Source organism: Equus asinus, chromosome 9, assembly GCF_041296235.1.
Source record: "Equus asinus isolate D_3611 breed Donkey chromosome 9, EquAss-T2T_v2, whole genome shotgun sequence".
Lineage (NCBI taxonomy): Eukaryota > Metazoa > Chordata > Mammalia > Perissodactyla > Equidae > Equus > Equus asinus.
The window spans coordinates 91,043,329-91,067,999 of NC_091798.1; the positions used below are offsets into that span (position 1 = coordinate 91,043,329).

Sequence of the window (24,671 nt, forward strand, 5' to 3'; positions counted from 1 at the left end):
GCTGTGTCTCCTCTCAAGAGTGCACCTCATTTGGGTACCAGGACCTCTAATCCCTCAGAGTCCAGAGTTGCGGAGACAAGAAACATAAAGTTCCCGAGTGGGTAATTAGGAGTGATGATAAGCGGGGCCACTCCTGCTTCCGCCTCCTGATTCCCAGACCCATGTATTCTTCCTCTTGAGGACACAGCACCATATGGAGGACTCGATTTAATGAGTATAGTGCTTCCTAAAGGATGGCACCCCCTCTTTTCAGAGTATTGTCACCAAGCTGGAGCTGCAGCTGTGTCTTAGTAACCATTCCAGTGCTTTATGAGGCTGTATGTGACATGACCAGTGGACCCCATGGTCACAGGCCTCCTCTCACAACTCCTTTGCCACAAAGTGCATCTCCTGGTCAATACTATGCTGTGTGTTCCCATGACTATAAATCAGGCATTCTGTGAGCCCCCGGAGAGAGGCGCTTGCTAAAGCTCTGTGGGTAACAAAGGCAAATCTATAGCCAGAACAGGTCTAACCCTGTGCTGATGAACTGCTGCTGCTGAACCTTCCAGAACAGAGGGGCCCAGTGTAGTGGGTTTGCCACTCAGTAGCCAGTTGGAGATGACAAAGTTTTATTTTCAAACTCAGCAAGTCCCAGAATTCCTGGGCTCTCTATTTCATCTACATTTTCCTTGAAAACTGGCTGGTTTGTTTACGAATGAATCTCTTTCTTGTAGTCCTATTACATGCAACTAAATACAACTAGCTCACACTTAATCATTTTGTCTGGAGATCTCTCAGGAAAAATCCACAAATTTTTAGGTGCATATTCTAACTTCCAAGTTACCAAGTATTTATAAAATATTTCATCCCTGCATAACACAGATCATCATCTTCTTTCCAGGCTCCTGTTTAGCTGGCTTGTGCCCACCACTCGGTCCCCAAACCAATGCCACTTAGTTCTTGTTCTTCTTGTGTCTCCATCCCACTACTGATACCAAAAGCTATTGCCACAATATGCTACATGACAAACATCCAAAAACTCAGTGGTTAAAATCATAGTAATTTATCACCACTGATCCGTGAATCAGCTGAGGGTTGGCAGAGCTCAGCTGGGCTCAGCTGTGCAGCTCTGCTGATCTAGGCTGAGCTTGGCTAGGACTGTTTGGTTTTCTTCCATGTATTACTCATCCTCCACCTAGACCCGGTGAGCTAGTCATCAGCATGTTCCCCTGCTTCTGATGACATAGCATGAGAGACCAAGCTCAACCACACAAGTGCTTTTCAAGCCTCTGTTTGCAACATACCTGCTGATATCCCATTGGCCAAAGTCAGTCAAGTGGCCAAGGCTAGACTCAAAGGGCAGGGAAGTATACTCCACCCACACAGGTGGGAGGGGAGGAGGAAGAGTGAATATTTTTGAGCAGTAACCTAATCTACCACACACGCTACTGTGGAATTTTAGATCACCTCCAAAGAGGCAAAGTCATCAGGTCGAAAAGATTGGGAATAGAATGGCAGAACTTCTCAGAGCAAGACCAGAAGCTGGACGACAATGGCATGCCTTCCAAATTCTGAATGATATATCCATCTAAACTATCAGTCAATTATAAGACTATAATAAAGACATTTTGAGACATGCGGAGTCTCAATTAACTTACCTCCCATTTACCTTTCCTCAGGAAGCTACTGGAGAATAAGATCCACCAAGAAGAGGGCACAAACCAAGAAAGAGAAAGATGAGGAACACAGGAAATAGGAAATCCAATGTAGGAGAGAGATGAAGGAAATACCCAGCATGACAGCACATGGAAGGTCCATATTGTTGCCTAGAGAGCAACGAGAACAATCTGGAGCAGAGGGCTCCGTGGATCTCTGTAGTGTGCAGAATTTAATTGTGTGAAAAAATATATAAAACGCTATTGTAGAGAGTGGGGAAAACAATATACGTACAATGAAAAACTAAGCAAATGAAAACACGGCACAACTATTAACTCTAAGAAAATAAAAAAGATGTATACGAAAAGAAATATCACAGTCCACTATGGTTCAGCTGTAAATAATATTTCATATTAAGATAGTCATAAAAATTGTACCATAACTGAGGCTGGCCCTGTGGCTGAGTGGTTAAGTTTGCGCGCTCCGCTGCAGGTGGCCCAGGGTTTCGTTGGTTCGAATCCTGGGTGCGGACATGGCACTGCTCATCGAGTCCCACATACCACAACTAGAAGGACCCACAACTAAGAATATACAACTATGTACCTGGGGGCTTTGGGGAGAAAAAGGAAAAAAATAAAATCTTTAAAAAAATAAATAAAGTACATTGGGAGAATGGGAAGAAGAAAGTGAAATAGAAAGTCACTAGATAATATCCAACATTGATAAATCAGGAAAAAGCAATATAAAACATATCATTTAGCAAAATGGAAGAAATGTACTGACTCTGGAAAGTAGAATTAGAAAATATGAAGGGTGGGACATGGGAATTGCTATTTTCTCTTGCAAGTCTTTTATCAATATTTGACTCTTTTGTAAAAATATGTGCATATATTATTCTGATTAATTTTTAAAGGCCTAGGGAAAGGCAATACAATAAGCCTGTAAAATACTTTGGTGAGAGTGAATTTCATCCATTTTGCCACTTACTGAATAAACATTTATGCTCAGTTCCAGGCATCAAAATAATGATTAATATTACACAGTATTTAGTGATTAAAAAACAGGTTTGCATATATTTAGCCTTATGATTTAATTCTCAACAACCCTGTGAGGTTGATACAGAAGCAAATTTCCCATGATGCTAATAAATCTTAAGCTTCAGGACCCCTCCCTGAATGGACCACCTCAGAAGGGGCCCTGGCAACATGTTCACACACGTCATATGTTTTTGTAAATTCTACCCCAAAAATGGCCTTTTGTTAAGATGACTGTTTCCACTACACCTTCCAATCCACCATATTTCCCCTTGTGTGGCCATGGGCATTATTTCTAAATAAATATACATCTTGTACCCACTCAATTTGTGTTTACAATTTTATGTTCTTTTGTTTAAAGAAGGGCTTCCCCAAATAGTATAAACTTCAGGCTCCATAAAACCCAGATTCCTCCGTGGGTATTATCTACCCTATTTCACAAACTGACGAATGGGGTCAAGCAGCTTGGCCCAAGTTTGCACATCTGGACTTAAACTCAGGTCTTTGAATGTCCACATCCATTTTCTTCCCACTACTCCATAAACCATGTCTAGATGGCAGAAGAAAGGTTCAGAGGCGTCAACTCCTTTCCTGGGAAAATCAGTCCTCAAGCCTGGGTGCAAAGGGAGCAAACTGGAATCATGGGGACTCATGAGGTGCTCTGGGGAACAGGTGGTGGTGAAAGATACAAAAGGCAGGCTTACCAAAGAAGAACCAGGAAGATCCACAATCTTGGCTTCAGCTGGCTCTGCCTAGCAGTCGAGGGGCAATGAAACTAAAATGCTTTCTGTGAGGCAATCCTCTTGGAGTAGAAGAGGAGGTCTCCTTTTTCCAGATGTCTCTCACTTCAACCTGGCCTCTGGGAGCAGATCTCTGCATCTCCCTGGGGAGAGCCGTAGGCAGGGTGAAGTCAGAAGTCAGGAAATCAAAGCCTCCTGGACTTGCAAGAGACATTTGGGGAGGTTTAGCCCAACTCCTCAACAAGAGGAGGCAGCACACACAGTGGTCAAGAGCATGGCTGGACCGTGGCCTCTATCTGTTTGGAAGCCATATGACTTTGAGCAAGTTATCTAATCTCTATGCCTCTGGTTCTTTATCTATAAACCAGGATGAGTTCACATTCCCTTATCTACAATTCAGAATCCAAAAATCTAAAATTATTTCCAAACTTATTTGGTGGGAAGAACTGATCTGAACTCATTTGGCAACAAAATCTAACCCAATTCACGTAAAGGTACTTATTCTATTTAATGTAAAAATTCACATGCCTCCCCACAGAAATATTAATGATTGGATTATGGAGTACAGTCCCCTGGGGGTGTTTTCTAACACAAGGTAGATGTGCCACGTACCTTTCTAAAGTCCAAAGAATTTTAAAACACATCTGGTCTTTTTTTTTTTTTTTAAAGATTTTATTTTTTTCCTTTTTCTCCCCAAAGCCCCCCCGGTACATAGTTGTATATTCTTCGTTGTGGGGTCCTTCTAGTTGTGGCATGTGGGATGCTGCCTCAGCGTGGCTTGATGAGCAGTGCCATGTCCGTGCCCAGGATTCGAACCAACGAAACACTGGGCCTCCTGCAACGGAGCGCACGAACTTAACCACTCGGCCACGGGACCAGCCCCCAAAAACACATCTGGTCTTAAGGCTTCTGGATAAAAACCTGTGGATCCGAAGTGCCTATCTCATAGGGCTGTTGCGAAGATTAGATCAGTAATATAGGAAAGGTGCTCAGAACAGCACCTGGCACAAAATAAGTGCCCTGGACAGGTTTGCTGCTATTATTGGGAGCCCCTCTTTAAGCAGATTCCTGAGAGATGTGGTCTGGCATTCACCTGACACCTAGGCAGAAGAATTCATTTCTTTATGAGACAATCTAGTTTAAATGCTGGACATTTCTAATCGTATAATAAGCTGAAATCTGCCTTCCTCTAATTTCCCCCACTGGTCATAGTTAGATTTCAACACAGCTTCTGCATTTGCAGACAGCTACTGTGTGCCCCTGGGTCTGCTTTCTCCGTGGTTAATTGTTCATCGTATGTTGCTCCCAGACCGGCCTGTCAGTTCCCCCACGCACTCCAGTTTACCAATATATCCTTTCAAATGCAGTGGCCAACACACAACCCAGGGGCCCATATGGGTTCTGATCAGCATAGAGTATGGTCCACGTTTTTTCTGGGCTCCAGACTGTGAAAAATAAACTGTGTCTCAGTGTGAAAACAGAAGAGAGATGGGAGGAGATTTGGAAAAACACAATCAAGGCCATCACAGAGTTTCATTAGAAAAACATACTAAAAAAAATTCAATTTCAAAGCAATTTTTTTCTGGTTTCCCTGAACTACGAGGGAAAACAGTGAGCAGCCTAGACTGATCGAAATGCAAGAGTCTAACAGAGCAGAACGTCGGTGACGTTATGCCAATTCATTTACTGTGAAATACCACAGACAGTAATGCTGGAGCCTGTGTGAAGGTCACAGACCGTATCCCACAGTCCAAGAAAAACGAATGATATTCCAGCAGAAGGAGAAGAAGAACAGAGCTAAATAAAACTCTGACAAGTATCAACACCAATTTACAGCGAATTACCGAGAAACAGGAGGACGTGGCTTCCGCCAGTGGGCACAGCCAGACCTTCCCTCGTCTCTGGCCTTGACTCCCTCTGGTTAAAGAGAACATGAGCAAATAAACCCACTGGAGGGGAAGAAATCCATTTCCAGAGTGGGCAATGTGATCACTCACTCAAGCTGCGATGGGAATAGTGAGAAAAACACTCTTCTTTTTCAGTGGCCATCTCGGCTACCTGCCAAGGATGCCTAGAATTCTAGATGCCTTTGGAGTCTCAGTAAAGATCCCCTAAGAGGTGGCTGGTGGGTCCATGGGGATTCGCTATTCCATTCTTTATACTTTGTGTATGTTTAAAATTGTCCATAATAAAGTTTTCAAAAGTCCTCAAGCAATTATAACTTTTTAAAAGAATAATGCCAGTCCAATAATTGAACCTGTCCTCCTTTTCCCCATACTGAAGATATTTTTTAAATCAGAAGGTACCTTCATTAATAAACTGGTTGGGAAAATGTTGGTAATTTTTTATGTGGACGTATTGGATCATATAACAGGTGATATATCTAATAACTTAACAGGGGAATTATTCAGAGTTTTGACACTGAAAACTGTGTATAATGCTATGTTGGTGAATAAAATAGCCATCAGGTTAATGTCTGGCTGAAGGCAAGGATGTTGGAAGTTTGGGAATCTCCAGCCTGGTTTCTCCTTTAATCCACTGAGAAATGGATTTGTGATCATGGTCCTCAGACTCAGACCAAACCCAGTACCAAAACCACACAGATAAAAGAGTAGTCAGGAAATTGATTAAGCAAATACTTTGACCTCGTTCTGGTCAAATGCATGTAGAAATTGACCTCCAATTTACTTGGGCTCAAGTAAATGCTCAGAATGGGCCGACAATGTTCCGTATACTAACCCTTGGCTAGAGGCAGGGCCGGGGTCTGCCAGAACTCCTGAGTACCATTTCTCAGCCTGGCCCTGCCACTGACGCCAGCCACTGCTGCAGGGAACGAGTTCCATGCAGGTGTGGACCAGCTCCACCCAGGTTAGTCTGACAGCACCTCAGCCCACGATGTGGACCTCTAGATTTTGTTCCAGGGCATCTCTGACACCAAGATCTGTGCTTGGCAGTCACACGTGGACAATCCAGAAATGTCTAGTAATTACTACTTTTGGGGCTCCCTTTGGATGGGATGTTGCAGGTAGACAGAAATAAGGACCCCACCACTGTGGTAAGTGCAGAGCCAGTAGCAACACAATTCAGGCTCTCACCTGGGGTGGATTGGGATGAGCTACACGTGGAAGGCAGGAGCTTTGGGTTACGTGTAGTTGTGCACCTAAACAATACAGAGGCAATGATGACGATAAGGAATGGGGAATTTATTGGCTTTTGTGAACTGCTTTGGAAGTCTTGAAAAAAGAAGAGGTTTAGGTTAGCCAACAATCAGCTCAAGCACACTGTGAACTTTAGAAGGTCTCTAAAGTTTTAAACTTAAAAGCTTTATGTCCTGCAGTGTAGGGAATGTTGTCTCGAATATTAAGCCAATAGTTTAGTCATAAGGTGACAAAGTCAAAAGGAGACAGAATGCACAACCTTGACAGGTCTCCTCTTTCAAAGTTAGGGCCCTTACAGGAAAAGTTTAAGATCTCAAGACCTGGGATAGGGCAGACAAGTCTGGGAATACTGAGTCAGGTAGATTGATTTTAATCCTCCACGAGAAAAGAACCAGCCTTCTTCCCGCTGCTAGAAGAGAACAGGCTTGGCTGGCCAGGAGACCCTGAAAAGACCTCAGCTGAATCTTGCCTTGCTAGGCGATGCTTGTCCTCCTCGACATGCTCTCTACCTCCACTCACTGGCCCCAGGATGACCAGAGCCAGGTTTGGGCTCAAGCAGGTGGGGAAATATATCCCTGCTCCAGTAGGAAAAAGCTTCCTGAAGGAGTTGAAGGTCTGGCTAACGCGTACACCAGGAACCCGGATATGCCAGTGGGAGTGGATCTGGAGGATGTTCCTCCAGACCAGGGTGGTGAGTGGATAGCAGAGAATTTAGTGACATAGGAGCACTCTTCCTTGATTTAAGCTGTCCTGGCAAGGACACTATCCACGGCAAAGATAGTTTCTTGAGGCTTGGACAAAATAATGGCCTACAATAAATAAAGTTCAGTTGTTGGAATTTTCCTGGCACAGTTCAGAGGAAGGAGTCAGAAAGCTCAGACAAGTGGAAATATTAGAGTAGACTTACTTTTTCCTTTTCCTTATTCATTTACAAAAGATTGCAGACAGTGCTCTTTAGCAATTAATAGAGGCAAAATGTAATTTAAATTTCTACAAGCATTTATGTTTTTAAAAGTTTGGAGGAAACACACATAGATGCCACTTTACATAACTGAATTCCATCAAGCTCTTTGACTTCTGTCTTCATTATTGAATGACCTGTACTGGCAAATACAGCATGGGATAAACCATGAACAGGATGAATTTTATCCTTGAACAGCTGTGAGTAACCAAAAAAAATGTTTTATTGTGGTAAAATATACATACGTAAAATTTACCATTTTAGATATTTCTAAGTGTACCTTTCAGTAGCATTAAGCGCATTCACATTGTTGTGCAACCATCATCACCATCCATCTCCAGAACTTTTCATCTTCTCAAACTGAAACTCTGGTCCCAATAACCCCCCATTCCCCTTCCCTCTTCAGCCCCTGGTAGTCTCTATTCTACTTTCCGTCTTTATGAATTTATCTATTTCAGGTTCCTCATTAGTACGGTTTGTGGAACCATATGACATTTTTCCTTTTATATTTAGTTTATTTCACTTAGCATAGTTTTCAAGGTTCATCCGTGTTTTAGCATGTTTCAGAATTTCATTCCTTTAAAAAGATTAATAATATTCCGTTGCATGTCTATACCAACATTTTCGTTATCCACTCATCCGCTGATTGATATTTGAGCTGTTTCAACCTTCTGGTTTTATGAATAATGCTTTTATGGACATTAGTAAACAAGTATCCATTTGAGTCCCTGCTTTCAGTTCTTTGGGGTACATTCCCAGAAGTGGAATTGCTGGACAGTAATGGTTATTCTGGTTAATTTTTCGAGGAATCATCAAACTGTTTTCCATAGTAGCTGCACCATCTTACATTTCCACCAGCAAAGCACAAGGTTTCCAATTTTCCCACATCCTCACCAACACCTGTTATTTTCCTTTTAAAAAAAATAGTGGTATCCTAATAGGTGTGAAAAACTGAGAAATTTTTCACTACTACTACTTAAATTCTTTTGGATCCCTTTCCTTCTGATACTGCAAATGCACACATGGTAGGCTACTTGCTATTATTGCATAGCTCACTGATGCTTTGTGTTCGTGTCTTTTCTCTCTGGGTTTCTATGTGGATACTTTCTTTTTCTATGTCTTTATGTTCACTGTTCTTTTCTTCTGCAATGTCTAATCTGCCATTATAGCCATCCAGTGTGTTTTTAATTTTGGATATTTTATTTTTATCTCTAGAAGCTTGAGTGGAGTCCTTTTTAAATCTTCCATCTCTCCTCTCACCACTTTTGTGTTCTTCCTTCATCCCTGAGTGTGTGGAGCATATTTGTAATAGCTGTATTAACATTCTTGTCAGCTAATCCCATAGTCTCTGTCATTTCTGAGTCTGGGTCTTGTGACTGATTTTTCTCTTGGTTATCATTCATATTTTCCTGATTCTTCATATGTCTACTAATTTTATGTTGGATTCTGGATATTGCAAATTTTACGTTGTTGGGTGCTGGACTTTGTTGTATATCTTTGTACTGGACTTTTTCTGTTGGACTTTTAGTTGAAGCTTGTTTGATCCTTTTTGTTGTTGTTGTTGTCGCTGAGGAAGATTTGCCCTGAGCTAACATCTGTGCCAATCTTCCTCCATTTTGTACGTGGGTTGCTGCTGAAGCATGGCTGATAAGTGCTTTGGGTCTGCACCTGGGATCTGAACCCCTGAACCCAGGCCGCCATAGCAGAGCACACCAAACTTAACCACCACGCCACAGGGCCGGCCCCTAGTTTGATTTTTTTTTTTTTTGAGGAAGATTAGCCCTGAGCTAACTGCTGCCATTCCTCTTCTTTTTTCTGAGGAAGACTGGCCCTGAGCTAACATCCATGCCCATCTTCCTCCATTTTATACGTGGGACGCCTACCACAGCATGGCCTGACGAGTGGTGCCACGTCCACACCCGGGATCCGAACTGGCTAACCCCGGGCTGCCAAAGCAGAACGTGCAAACTTAACCGCTGTGCCACCGGGCTGGCCCGTTTGACCCTTTTGAGGTATGTTTTTAGGCTCTTCTCTTGTGGTCTAGAATAGCATTTATTTGAGAGATAATTGGCCCCACTTCAAAGTGTTGCCTTTCTAGGATTTCTGCTGGCTTTCATGTGTATTCAACATGAATACATACTCCTGCTGGAGGGAACTCAAATGATTCCCAGCCCTGTGTGGACTGCAGTTATTGTCCGTCTTACAGCTTTCACGTAACTGTTCTTTCCTCGGAAATTATTCTTGCCCAGATTTCTGGAAATTCACCCTATTCCTGAGTAGCTTAGTATCAAAGACTCAAGGGGATTCCCATAAAGATTTCTTGACCTCTTGTTGTGTAGCTCTCACCTCTCAGGTACTTTGCCCTGCAAATTATGGTTACCTTGGTCTTCTTGGACTATAATCGCTGTCTGCTTGACTCGGTGAGACTGCCACCCTCTGCATGGTCTCCCGCCCTGAGTCACAGGCTTGCAGCCCCCTGCAAGCACAAAATCTGTGCAACGGCAGGTCCTGCCCATTTGTTTTCCTTTTCTCAAGGATCACAATCTTGTTTGACTCTTGTCCCAGTGTTTAAAAACAATTATTTCCCACATTTTGTTTATTTTCCTAGTTGCTTATGTTCAAAACGTAATTCCAGACCGGCTTACTCCCTCATAGCTGGAGGCAGAAGTTCTTGGAAAGTCGTTTTAATAACTCAGCTAAAGTGTCAGCTCAGGGACAGCATCCTGTTGAAACTACTGAGTCCATCTCAGTCTGTGGTTGACAACTGGGACCCATCCTCCAACTCTCAGGGCACCATCTTGAGATGCCTCTAGAAAACTTCCGGTTGTATCTATTCCCTCTGCCATGTTGTCCTTCAACAAACAGCAACTGTGACATCTCCAACGTGAAACTGGGGATGCAGATTACCTCCTAGTCACTGGCAGTCTGTAATTGGCTATTAAGCTTCAGATGCCAAACCCCAATGCAAATCTATTCATCAGAGCACAATTAATTAAACTTGACTTTCTCATTAGAAACCTACAGTTTCCCTAACCTTTCATGCAGGTCATGGATTCCATGTGATGAATGTCACCTGACAATTTGTCATATCAGTCATATCACTTTATTTTATCCCTCAGCACTTGATACTATTTAAAACAACATCTCTTGATTTTGCAGGATGACAAGTTTGAAGGACAAAACACTGGTCGTCCAATAATTAAAAGATATTGTGAAATAACAAAGGCAGTGACATATGTTTAGTAATTCATTTCTATTGCATCAGCTTTGAACCATTTCAAATCCTCACTCTCTTGGCCGTCCTTCTATAGGAATGATGCTCAAACTTCAGAACGCATTCTATCAACTGGCAAGCAGCATATATCCTGGGCTGCGCCCTTAGGTTCTGATTCTGTAAGTCTAGAAGGACTCCAAGTGATTCTGATGTCAGTGACCCAAGAGCACCTTTGGAGAGGCTCTGACCTCTGGTATTGTTCCTGCCTCTGCCAGTAACAAGACAGGCTCTGCCTCTGCCGTCCAAGGCCACAGAAAATTCCCAGGCAGGGGTGGGTTTGAGCTGAGCATCCAGGAGAAGCCCTGAGAGCAGAGATGTCACGGGCTAGCCACCATCAGAGTCTACCCTCTGCAAGTTTACTTAATAAAGGTCCCAAACCCTGGGAATGACGTGCAAGGTCACAGTCAGTGACGGGAGTGAGCATCCTTGAAATACCTGAGGACAACGCTCTTCAGTTTGCCTTTAGAAAATGTTTAAATATTTAACTACCTTGCTGTCCTTCCTGCCTTCTTGGTCGAAGTCTCTAGGCCTCTCCTTTGTTCATCAATGCAAACAACAACAACAGTAACAATAACCCTTTATAGTTTCGGTAGTGGGATAAGAAAATCATAGAATTTCAGAACCAGAAGAAATCACTGAGATCGCCTCATTCAACCCCAGGGAGGTGGAGGGCAGATCCTGACTGTCAGTCCAGGGTTTTCGACCAGAACTTTACAAAATCATTTCATGGCTTCTAACCATTAATCTACGGTCTTATCTGCGCCCCTGCCTTAGAAGAAAACTCAGAATGCTCCCCAAAGACGAATAAATTATACGCAACCAACCTAAGCATGCTTGGATTCATAGGATGGTCTGTGGGCTGATAACTGCCTGGGGCTGGCTGTGCACAGGCCCTGGCTCACCAGGGGTGTAGACAGCGCATTCGACCGCCAGAGCAAATTGCCCTCCTCTATACTAAAATTATGGTCCTGAATAATCATGAGCTGAGATGAATAATAACAATGTCCAGAAAAGAATTGCTGACAATAAAAGCTTTCTTGCATTGAACTTGGTGCATATAATTTTGCCAGTAAACGAAAAAGTAAAAAATAAAAAGTAAGATATTACAGTAAAAATATGCAAAAGTAGTGAATGGGTATTTTTTTCATTCCATTAATGTTTTGTTTTGTTTTGCTGAGGAAGATTGTCCCTGAGCTAACATCTGTGCCAGTCTTCCTCCATTTTGTATGTGGGATGCTGCCACAGCATGGCTTGATGAACGGTATGTAGGTCCACACCCAGGATCTGAACCCATGAACTCTGGGCCACAAAAGTGGAGTGTGCGAACTTAACTAATACATCACTAAGCCAGCTCCCCATTAATGTATTTTTTTTTTAAAGATTTTATTTTTTTCCTTTTTCTCCCCAAAGGCCCCCAGTACATAGTTGTATATTCGTTGTTGTGGGTCCTTCTAGTTGTGGCATGTGGGACGCTGCCTCAGTGTGGTTTGATGAGCAGTGCCATGTCCGCACCCAGGATTCGAACCAACGAAACCCTGGGCCGCCTGCAGCGGGGCGCATGAACTTAACCGCGTGGCCACGGGGCCAGCACCCCCATTAATGTATTTTTTTTTTTTTTAAAGATTTTATTTTTTCCTTTTTCTCCCCAAAGCCCCCCAGTACATAGTTGTATATTCTTTGTTGTGGGTCCTTCTAGTTGTGGCATGTGGGACGCTGCCTCAGCGCGGCTTGATGAGCAGTGTCATGTCCGCGCCCAGGATTCGAACCAACGAAACACTGGGCCGCCTGCAGCGGAGCGCGCGAACTTAACCGCTCGGCCACAGGGCCAGCCCCCCCATTAATGTATTTTTAAAGGGAAAAAAAACTTAGATCTACTTATTGGTCTGTCACAAAAATGAATATTACAATTACATAACAACAAGAATAGTAATTAAGATGAATAAACTTCAATTTTAAGGATATTACTCAAATCAGTAATATATTTCATGTATGGATTAAAATTTTCTCTTACCAAATAAAAATATTGCACCTCAGAGTTGCACTGTTTTAAATTTTAAACACAAATAAAAACTCCAGTAGTCATATAGACAATAGAATTGAAGTAAATAAAGTTCTGTGTCTTCATCTTTACATTCATTGTGCTATAATTGTTTATTTGGACTCTGCTGTGTAAACACAGAAATGCATGTATCCTGGGGTAGGAGGCACACACTGCACCTGAAGCAGGCTGGAATGATTTCCATCTGTTACAAACTTATTCTCCAAAGAACGCATGCAGACGAGCCAGTGGGGAGGTGGGAGGGGCAGGAGGCCACAGGAGGACAACTGTATAACTAGAATTCTCTTACCTTCCATGTAAAAATACAACTACTAAAGGGTAATTGATACAAATGTGTAAATATGAAGCTTACATACAAGTATTAATAAAATTCAACAGTATCTTCAGTAATTGTTTGGAACTTAGACCAACAAAAGACCGTTTGGGGGCAGTATTTTCTCACTGACATTGTTTAGAATTGCCAGAAGATGGTAATAATTAAAAGCAGACTACAGTTTAGGGCAACTACAAAGAACCTGCAGGCAATATCACACTTGATGGTGAAAGAATGAATACTTCTCCCTAAGATGGTGAACAAGGCAAAGACGCCCTCTCTCACCACTTCTCTTCAACACTGTACTGGAAGTTCTAACCACTGCAAAAAAAAGCCATGAAAAAGAAAGGACAGGCACAGATATCGGACAGGAAAAAAAACAACTATCTTTCTTCATAGGTAACACCATTGTGTTAGAAAATCCTAAGGAATCTACACACATACACACATACACAAAGCTACTAGAACTAATATGTGAATTTCGCAAGGTCATAGGATACAAGGTCACTATATAAATTCAACTGTATTTCTATATACCAGCAATGAACATTTGGAAAATGAAATTAAAAATACAGTTCCATTTACAATGCCATCAAAAAACATGACATACTTTGGAGTAAATTTGACAAAGCATGTGTAAAACCTGTACACTGAAAACTAAAACATTGCTTAAAAAAATTAAATAGGACAAGTAAACAGAGACATATATCATGTTCATGGAGCTGACGATTCAATATTGCTAAGATAGCAATTCTCCCCCAAATTGATTAACAGATTGAACACAATCACAATTAAAATTCCAGCAGATTTTTTTTAAACTTGACAAGCTGATTCTAAACTTTTTATGGAAATGAAAATGACTTAGAACAACCAAAGCCATTTGAAGACTTTCTATATAACTATAGTAATCAAGACAGTGTGATAATGGCAAAAGGATAGATATGTAGATCAATGGAACAGAGATAGTCCAGAAATAAACCCATAAATATATGGTCAAGTGATTTTTCAACAAAGGCGACAAGGCATTTCAATGGGAAAAAACAATGCCTCAACAAATGGTGCTGGAACAATTAGATATCCATTTCAAAAAATGTAAGTATTGACACTTACCTGGCTATACTCAATAATTCACTCAAAATATATAATAGACAACATATAAAAGTGAAAACTATAAAACTCCTAGAAGAAAACCTAAGAGAAAATTTTTGCAACTTTGGTGAAGGTAAATATTTCTCAGCTGGGACACAAAAACCATAAACCATTAAAGATATAATTGGCGAACTGGGCTTTTATGAAACTATGTAAATTACATAATTATGAAATTAATACTTTGCTCATCAAAAAAACACTTGGGGGGGGGCTGGCCCGGTGGCCGAGTGGTTAAGTTCGTGTGCTCCGCTGCAGGCGGCCCAGTGTTTCGTTGGTTCGAATGCTGGGCGTGGACATGGCACTGCTCATCAAGCCATGCTGAGGCAGCGTCCCACATGCCACAACTAAAAGGACCCACAACAAAGAATATACCACTATGTACTGGGGGGCTTTGGGGAGAAAAAGGAAAAAATAAAATCTTTAAAAAAAAAAAAACTTAGGAAAATGAAAGTGAAACCACAGAATAGGAAAAGATACTTGGAATAGATATATCTGACAAAACTCTTGCATATAGAATATATAAAGAACTAATACAATTCAACCATGAAGACAGAAACCAATAAAATACAGGGAAAATATTCGAACAGACACTTTACAAAAGAAGATTATGAAGGACCAAGAAGCACACGGAAAGACCTCGACATCATTAGCCATTAGGAAAATGCAAATTAAAACCAAAACGAGATACCACTTCAAGCCCACTAGAATGACCAAAATGGAGGAGACAGACAACGCCAAGTGCCAGGGAGGGTGCGGACGCCTGGAACTTGGGTACACTGCCAGCGGGAGTGTCAAACGTCACGCTACTTTGGAAAATATTTTGGCAAATATACTTTGGAAAATATATATGAAACTAGAAATAACCTGAATGTCCACCAACAGGGGAATGGATAAACAAATTGTGGTATATCTATATAACGGAATAAAACTCAGTGATAAAAAGGAAGGGTACTGATACATGCAACAACACAGACGACTCACAAAAAGCACTATGAGAAACGCAAGAAGCCTGACGCACTCCATTTATATGACATTCTAGAAAATGCAAGCTTTTCTATAGTAACAGAAGGCATCTCAGTGGTTGCCTGGGGGTGGGAAGAAGGAGAGATGAACTGAACAGGATATAAGGAAACTTTTGGGGGTCAAGGAAATATTCCATATCTGGATTGAGGTGGTGTTTACATGGGTGTACACACTTTCCAAAACCCATCAAACTGTACATTTAAAATGGAAGCATTTTGTTGCACATAAATTATACCATAAAATTCATTTAAAAAGCAACAACAGCAACAAAAAACAAGTTCCTTAACGCTCAACTAGCTGCCCATTGTCACCCAGGGCGTAGGGTTGTAAAGGGGCCTCCACTACGTGAGGACCCTCCAGGCAGATATGTACTTGGCTCCCAGGCCCTCATGTGGGCTCACCGTGCTGGGGAGAACTAGCCCACGTGAACCAGGGCGGACCAGAGGCAGGCGGGAGGGCCTGCTCTGCGCTCCCCCACCCTCGATCCCACTTAGCTTTCCGTGGGGAATGAAGGGCACCCCCTCCCATAGAGAGCTCAGCTGGCCTCAGCAGGAGGCTGCCAGGCTTCCAAAGGAGTAAACCAGAAGGTGGAGAAGGGTGCAAGGACAGGAGACACCCGTCCTGCTTTAGAACCCACTCAGCAACAAGGACCATCATTTTCTGATGACTCACTCCGTGCCATCACTATGGTGAGTTTCCAAGTGTTACCTTGTTCAATTCTTAACATGACCCTCATGCAACTCCTTCTGTGATGCCAGTTTAGAGAGGAAAAAGCAAAAGTGGCAGAGAGGCTAAGAAAGCGCTGCAGACCTTCAGAGCCAGTACACGGCAGAGCTGAACCCCCACTGCCTTTGGGGAACCAGCTCTGCTCCTGAGGGCTCCTGTGCCCTTCCCCTCCCACCCTTCCCGGAGCCTAGCGTACAACAGTGGGGGCAGGCTCAGGGGCCGGTGTTCCAAACAAGCAGAACCAGGCCCGGAACACCGAGTCCTGTTCTCTACTCTGCTCCAGCGGCATCAAGGCTGCCCAAAGTTCAGAATCCTATTAAGTCATTTTCTCTATAATTCAAATACAGAAGTACTTTTAAGAGACACACAGCATCCCAGCTATTCCCATGTGCTATAAATATGCAATTTATGGGGAAAATGGGAACTCTGTGTTACATTCAAATTGAGAACTATTTGAAGAAAGGGGGAAAAAAAACCCATCGTATTGAGTCATGGGGAAAAATAACTTCAGTATATCATACTAGTAAACAGGGATGTAAAAATAGCTTCTGTTTGGAAGTGCAAATTAAATGTTAATGTGGCCTTGAGGTTATTTCAAATATGTTTCATCTTTCATTTTCGCAATCTGATGAGTTCTCCCCATATTAAACCAAGGCCAAATAATTTTAGATGCCAATTTGAAAAACCTTCAGATCAAGGTGCTCAACTCCCTTCGAAAAGAACATCAGGCAACCATTCTCTGAAAACAGACGATCCTGGCAAATCAGTCATGAGTCAGCAAAGAATGAGAGCCTCGAGGCAGGGGCCACAGCCAGTTTTTGTTCAGCTTGCCCAGAGCACGAAGCTCGGTTCGGGGTGGACACATCATTTTTCTTTGCCCGACTCTCTTTCTTCCAGGAGGCAGCGGTCCTCTTCATTGGGAAAACTGCCTTCCCTCACTGCAGCCTCGTGGTCAAGGGAGAGCGCCAAACCAGGCATCCTGACCACACGAGTGAGAGAATTGGCCAATCCGAGTTTCCTCGAGGCCCTTCCCCAGATGTTTCGAATTTGAATGAAGGAAAGGGAGCACCCTGGGGCCACGTGGGCCCAGTAGCTGCTGGCGGCTGCAGTCCAGCTGAGTGGGGACAATCGGTCCTTAGACCTTTACCTCTTGGAGTTGATTCCTCCTCCAGCCACCAACTCTGCACCTCCCAGGCATTTGGCGCCTCCCGGGGTTCGGTTCCATGAGGGAAGGCGCTGTTTCAGGGGCCTGTGGTCCACTTTCACTCTCAAATCCAAGCTGAAGTCACAAAACCATTTATAAACAGCCATAGTTTCCAGCTCCTACTCCATCTCAGGAACCCTGCGAGGTGTCTCGTGCGATGCGTCTCGTTTACCCCACACAACAAGCCTACGGAGGGAGGTACTGTTATCCCCATTCTACAGACAAGAAGCAAAACCGACGACACTGCAGGCTCTGAAATCTTCAGTAATTCGCCCACAACGACACCATCACTGAGCCTCTTCCCACCCCTCTGAGGGCAACAACACTGCTTGGTCTTCAGCTGGACTGCTTCCGAACCCTTCTCACGTAGGCGTGACCTACAGAAGCAAATCCAAACGAAAAGCCTGATGCGAATGTTCCCATGTTTTTAAAAAATGGAGCTAGGAAGTGGGAAGCGGAGCCCAGTATCTGGCGCCTGCCCAGCAAGCCCATCAAACTAAACATTTCATCCACACAAGATACTGACTCTGCCCACCAAGACCTGGGAGGGCGCCTGAAGGTAGAATTAGGGAGGAGCCTCAGACTGCTACAGTATGTGCCTTTTGAAGAATATATTTTCTATTGTGGTAAAACATACATCAAATTTACCATTTTAACCCTTTTTAAGTGTGCAGTTCACTGTACATTAAGTGCGTTCACATCATTGTACAACCATCACCACCATCCATCTCCAGAACGTGTTTCTCCTCTCCAGCTGAAACTCTGTCCCCATTAAACACTAACTCCCCATTCCCCCCTCCCCTCAGCCCCTGGCACCCACCTTTCTACTCCCTGTCTTTATGAATCTGACTACTCTAAGCACCTCATATAAGACGCATAGTATACGGTTTGAATTTTCAACCCCTCCAAGTATTTACTGAGACTTCCTATTTTATTTACCCAGCACTCTGCTGGGTTTTACGGGGAAAATATATAAAATATGAGATCAGATTCCTGCCACTGAGATCATTATAGCTGAGCTGTGAAGGCAAGGCCGGCTTTCAGGAAACGAGGCGTACAGGCACGGTACTAACTCGGAGGCCAGGGAAATTTAGATGAGAGAGAGATCCTTGTAAGCTGCTATAGTCTAAGAAGTCTTCATAAGAGTGGTGACTTGAGGAAGGAGAGGAAGGTCTGGCTGGGAAGAGAGGAAGATTTTGGATTAACTACATCATTCACAAATCCAGGCAGCGGGATCGTCCCAAGCAGACCGAGCCAAAGACACTGGGCCAGCCATTCTGACCTGGTTTCTCTGAGGCAGGATGATCAATCCTCGAGCTGTGGATCAGAAGCCTGCTTGTCTTCCAAGCCACACAGGGAATGCTTTCCTTTCCTCCTATCACAAAATAGACACAAAAGGAAATCAAAGGCTTGTTGCTGTTGTTACTCTTTATAATTATCTCGGAGAACAGCCAAACCAGCTCTTTTGTGCCAGTTTGTCTTTCTCCTTTGGCAAAAGGAGTTAGTAAGAACCTCTGAAACTTGTGTGGAATGTCTGACCACCAAGGTCAGGTCACATCAACCCTGACCACAGCTGGGGACACGGACCCCCGGAGCTGTGGAGACAGAATCCTGCAGCTGCTTACTCAAACCAGTCACGCGAGTCCTTTAAACACGCCGCATGGACGCCACCCCCGACCCCCACCCCAGCACTTTGAGCAAGCGGGCAATGGAGCAGCACCCTGATGGGGCTGTCCATGAGGGTCGCCTACCACTTCCACATCCCCTCCTGCATAAGCCTCTCGGCTAAGGACCCTGGCGGGTGAGTAAGGACAGGAAGGCCCGCCCGGCTGTCACTTTTCTGGTTTTTTTTCTCCCTCTCTTTCTTCCCTTTAAGATGCAGCAGTAAAAAAAAAGAAGTCCTTGCTTTTAGACACAAACACTCCTTAGTGTGGTTGATGGGTTTGATTCTGCCCGTCCATTCAACCGTATGTTTGTTAACAGAAATTGCAAACGTGGGGCTAGTGAAGCAGCCAGAAAGTGCACCATGGGCCTTTACAAGGCATTTTATAACCACAGGAGATGGAAATGTGAAATGGCAGCAATGGGCCCTGCCTGGATAACCCACAAGCCTGCCACAGTCGACTAATGGGCACGTGGTGGTTTATGATGAACGGATGCACACAAACCACAAGAGAACACAGGATGGGGACCGATGGCTCTGAAAAGGTGTGCAATGCTGAGGTAAATCCTTGTACTATTTCTTCCCAATAGTACTTAGAAATGGGAAGCGATGTCCAATGCCTCTCTGAGAATTCCCATAGGAAGAGAGCCACTTCTTTCTGTGTTTCCCTCTCATATTGGTGACCTGGAAAGGTCACCCGGGGAGCGCTACTCTCTAGGGTTGAGTTACATGGGATGTTGCCCTCTGAGCAGCGGCTCAGCCTCCTCATGCACACCAAGGCCAGAAAAAGACAGGAGGGAGACAGGGGAACCACACACCACGTTGGAGTTACTTATTCCAATTCCGTCCCCCATCTGCTCTCTGGTTTATTGCTTTCTGCTATATATTGAACAGGTTGAATCTTAAAAAACCTTGGCTCTGGTCCACAGTGATGCAGCTGTCCAACTAGTCTACCTGTCTCTAGTCTGTTTTACTCAAACACGTCCCCCATTCCTCCCCAAAGTGGTATACTTAATATATAAATCTCACTATATATAATTCTCTTGCTTAAAACTACCTCCAGGGTAAACTCCAAGCTTAGGTCACTATGTTTCAAGCCAAAAATGACTTGTACTTATATATAATCACAGTGAAAATGTAAGTTTCGAAGATAAGTTTAGAAAATTTCATAAGCCCCCAAGCCAAAAGCCAACCAATGTAATAGAGTCTATGGTAACATTTTTCTAACATTAAAGGACAGAAAATGACAAAGTTAAAAAATGAAGAAGTTGGTCTGAAAAATGCCTAGAGGTGAGGGCTGAAAAGAGTTCACCATGTGGGAATAACCTTTGTCGTAATGACAAATATAAAATGAAGACATTATTTGAAAGCCACACAATTATTTACAGTTAAAAAAGAAAAGAAAGCCTTTTCACTTGGGCATGCATTTCTTTCACACTCTCCCTGCTCCCCCAGTCTTGCTTCCACAATCACCTCTCAAACTGCCTGCATCCCAGTTCTTGTCATAGTCACAGCATTTGGGGAAACCCAAGCTAAGAAAGTGGGTACCAGAGTGGCCCTAGAAAGGAGAAGCCTAGAAACTCTAACCTCCAAGCCTCAGGACAGGATTCTGGAACTGGAGTACGTGCCCATCAGATGGTAACAAGGACCCCATTTCTAGTGGTAAGCGGAGTGATGATAACCCTAGGTGTGCTGTGACAACAGGATTAAGATTTCCACCTGTGATGGATTAAGATGAGGAACAGCTGAAAGGGAAAATGGTGGTTTATTCAGGAGTTTTGGCTGATCCTAATAAATATACACATCCAGAAGTAGCTAGCCTGACAGACCATTAGAAGAGCCTATTAAAGTTTCAGCTCAGGTGCCTTTTGGGGACTAATATTCTATAGGGATGGGATGGTGTCCTCCAGGGTAGATTGTGTGCATTAAATCATTGATTTTTGGGTCTGTGTCCCCAGTAGCTAGCATACATGGGTCCTCAACACTGTCTAAGTTTTCAAGCACCACAGAACCTGGATCCATACCGTGTCTGTTAACGTGGGTATTAAAAGTAGCCAGATCACGCCCTTCTCCCCCTAATCCTCAGCTCCTCAAACTACCTTCCCACTTTTCTCTAGGTCACTAAGCTGCAGGCAGCTGCAAACCACTGCTCTCACCCCCCAGAAGAGTACTTCGGAGGCTCTGATGAAGCCCACACAGCAAAAACCCTTCTCCAGCCCGGCTTCCTGCCCCCACTCCCCATTCCTGCAACTCTGTTCCCCAAGTTCCACGTCTGATTTTTTTTTTTTGGCAAACTTTTCTTCCTCCCTCCCTTTCTCTCTTTCCCCTTTTCCTCCCTCCTTCTCTCCTCCCTTTCTGCCTCCTTTCCTTCAGGCACTGCCAAAGATGCACATAATTAAGAAAAACTCATTAATCCAGGGAATCAGGGCAAAAGGAAAACACAGGTAGGAAAATAAAAGATTAGCGCACAGAGAAGTTGACTGTGTGGAACTGGTAGGTAAGTATTATGAGTTGAATTGTGTGTCCCCCGCAAAAGAGATAGGTTGAATTCTCAACCCCAGGTACTTGTGAATGTGACCTCATTTGGAAATAGGGTTTTTGCAGAGGTAACCAAGTTAAGATGAGGTCATTAGAATGGGGCTTAATCCAATATGACTAGTGGCTTTTTATGAAGAGGGAAGTCCGGATACAGACGCACAAGGAGAACACGTGACAACAGAGGCAGAGACTGGAGTAATGTGGCTGCAAACCAAGGGCTGCCGGCCGCCACGGGAACCTAGCAAGAGGCAAGGAAGGATTCCCTGCTACAGGTTTCGGAGGGAGCATGACCCTGCTGACACCTTCATTTTGGGCTTCTAACCTCCAGAACTGTGAGAAAATAAATTTCTGTTGTTTTAAGCCACTCAGTCTTTAGTATTTGTTACAGCCGCCCTGGGAAACTAAAAGAGCAGGCATCCCATATTTGACTCTTATCCTTCCTAGCGGCTAAAGCAGGGAAACCATCAGTTACATGATCCACAGTGCCCACAGGATTAAAGGGTCCCATTTGCTTCTGGGATGCAGAGCTTTTCATGGCATGAGGGATCAGAGAATGGTCTTCTCTCTGGGTCCTGCAGAAAAAACACTGTGAGATGCAATGATGACTGTAGTTGATGGCAACATGACACTGGTCCTGATAATGAATTTTATGCAGCTATTTCTACAAGGTGCCTCACCGAAGGCAGATGGTATGACCCCAACGGAAAGTTCATCAGAAGCACACAGAGGAAACCAGAGGTGAAAGAGGGGACATTACTACCAACCTTACAGAAACAAAAAGGAATACTACGCACAACTGTATACCAAAACATTAGTAACTTGGATGAAATGGTCAAATTCCTAGAAAGATACAAACTACAAAAACTAACTCAAGAAGGAACAGACAATTTGAACAGATCTATACAAAACAAAGAGGTTGAATTAACAATCTAAAAAAGTACCCATAATGAACAATCCAGGCCCAGATGGCTTCTCTGTTGAATTTCACCAAACACTTAAAGAAGAATGAATGCCAATTCTTCACAAACTTTTCCAAAAAATAGAAGAGAAAGGAACACTTCTCAAGTCATTTTATGAGGCCAATATTACACTGGCAGAAAAACTAGACAAAACATCACAAGAAAAGAAAACTACAGACCAAAAGCACACACAGGAGTACCAAAAAAGTGTGTTCCTGGTACACAGCTCTATCATTTCATGTTTTTGAGGCAATCTCCATAAATAGTTTTCTCAAGCTGTGTTTTTGATCATTAGATAGTAGATTTCAAGGCTATAATCTTAATCAAGAATCTGGAAATTAAATATTCTGCATTATCAATGAAACGCAGCTCCTTATGCTTAGCCAACTTCTAGGAAAGGGGATGGAAATGAGGTCCCTTTATGAAAATTAAGTGTCATTTTATTTACTGTTAAATGCATGACGAAAGTTAGGGGAACTGCCACTACCAAAATAAGAACTGAAGAGGTTTTTTCTTGCTAAAATTTGAACAAAGAATGTGGGGCAAAGAAGAAGAGTTATTAGATGTTTGCAATATATTTTATAATTTGACTTAAAGTTTAATTTAGAACTACAAGAAAGAGATTTCAGACTATAAGAAAGTATAAGGATGGAATCAAACACAGAAAAAACAGGCTCCTTTTCTCTGGACTTCAAAAATAAATCCAAAACACATCTAGCTAGGATAATAAACATAATTCCAGGAGTCCAAATCCTACCCCTTTTTAGGTCTTATTTAGGTTATTTAGGTTAAATGCTACCACTTTCTAGAAGATAAAAACAACAACAAACAAACACATAGATACAGAAATTAGGGGAAGGGGGAGGGGGGAGGGTGGAAGGGGTGACAGGGCACACGTGTGTGGTGACTGATGGTAATCAGTCTTTGGGTGGTGAACACGATGTAGTCTACACAGAAATCGAAATGTAATGATGTACACTTGAAATTTATATAGTTATAAACCAATGTTACCTCAATAAAAAAAATGCCACCACTCTCAATAGGATGTAGCTGTTCTCAATTCAGCGTGGCACGTGAATGTTTCCTCTTACATTATTTTTCACTTTCTTCCTGGAGTTGCATTTGTCTTGCTGTCTTACTGGAGTATAACCTTCTTGAGGGCGGGAATGGTCTCTTGAATCTCCAGACTCTTACTCAGGTTTAGGATAGGGCTTTGCCCATAACCAGCACTTACTAAAAATTGTTCTATAAACTAATGAAAATAGCATGGACCTCATTAAACAGTCTAGTGGTCAAGATCCCACGCTCTCACCTCATGACGGGGGTTCATTTCCCGGTCAGGGAACTACACCACCCGTCTGTCAGTGGTCATACTGTGGTGGCTGCATGTTGCTGTGATGCTGAAAGCTATGCCACCAGTATTCCAAATAGCAGCAGGGTCACCCATGGTGGACAGGTCTCAGTGGAGCTGACAGACTAGGAAGAAGGACCTGGCCACTCAATTCTGAAAAAATTGGCCATGAAAACCCTTTGAAAAGCAGTGGAGGAGCATTGTCTGATAGAGCGCTGGAAGGTGAGAGGATGGCGCAGAGAAACTGGGGAGCGTTCTGCTCTGCTGGACAGCGAGTCCCTAGGAGCCGGAATCTACTCCATGGCACTAGCAAGAACAACATTACATGGTGAGTTTAAAGCCAGATGGATTTTTAAGTTACTCAAAGTCATAAAGCCTCTTGTTAAAAGGACTGCTACATACAATAAACTTTAAAAATCTGTTATGAATTAAACCATGAATAAAAGGTGGCTTTACCCTGATTTATTTCCACTAGTTACTTTTCTTTTAATGAAATGACCACAGCTGGTAAGTGTCCTTTTTGGAGAGAAGAAAAGTAGTAACCTAATATTTAAGCTTCACATTGCAAAATGATCCCTTTGAAGACACCAGACCAGTTTTTTCTTCTGAAACCATTCTTGGAACGGTAAGGAGAAATTCCATTAATGGACTTTGAAATTCTAGTTTATAGAAAGAATGAGGTAAAAAAAAAAAAAATTACTTGAACCAAAGCATGTAAGGTGGATTATATTAATGTAACCAGTTATTCCCTGTCCTCCTTTTAAAAGGATTGTACAATCTCTGTCCATTATTAGGGGACTTGCAAGGCTTCCTTATGAGAGGAGTACGCTTTCTGACCCCATTGACAGCATGTTTTGTCATGTGACTGGCTTTGGCCAATA

The 24,671-nt window shown here is 43.0% G+C and overlaps 1 long non-coding RNA gene across 6 annotated transcripts in view; it reads right to left on the minus strand.

The window, feature by feature from the left end:
* Nucleotides 1-24,671, minus strand: part of LOC139046231 (uncharacterized) — a 50,759-nt gene that overhangs the window by 24,555 nt on the left and 1,533 nt on the right. For 2 of the 6 annotated variants that reach the window (XR_011506041.1, XR_011506045.1), the window contains exon 3: nt 1-18,654. This exon is cut by the window's left edge. This is a non-coding gene — a long non-coding RNA (uncharacterized lncRNA). Of the gene's footprint in view, nt 18,655-20,529; nt 20,688-24,671 lie in introns of all 6 variants that reach the window. The other 4 variants (XR_011506046.1, XR_011506043.1, XR_011506044.1 and 1 more) reach the window with 4 other exon arrangements.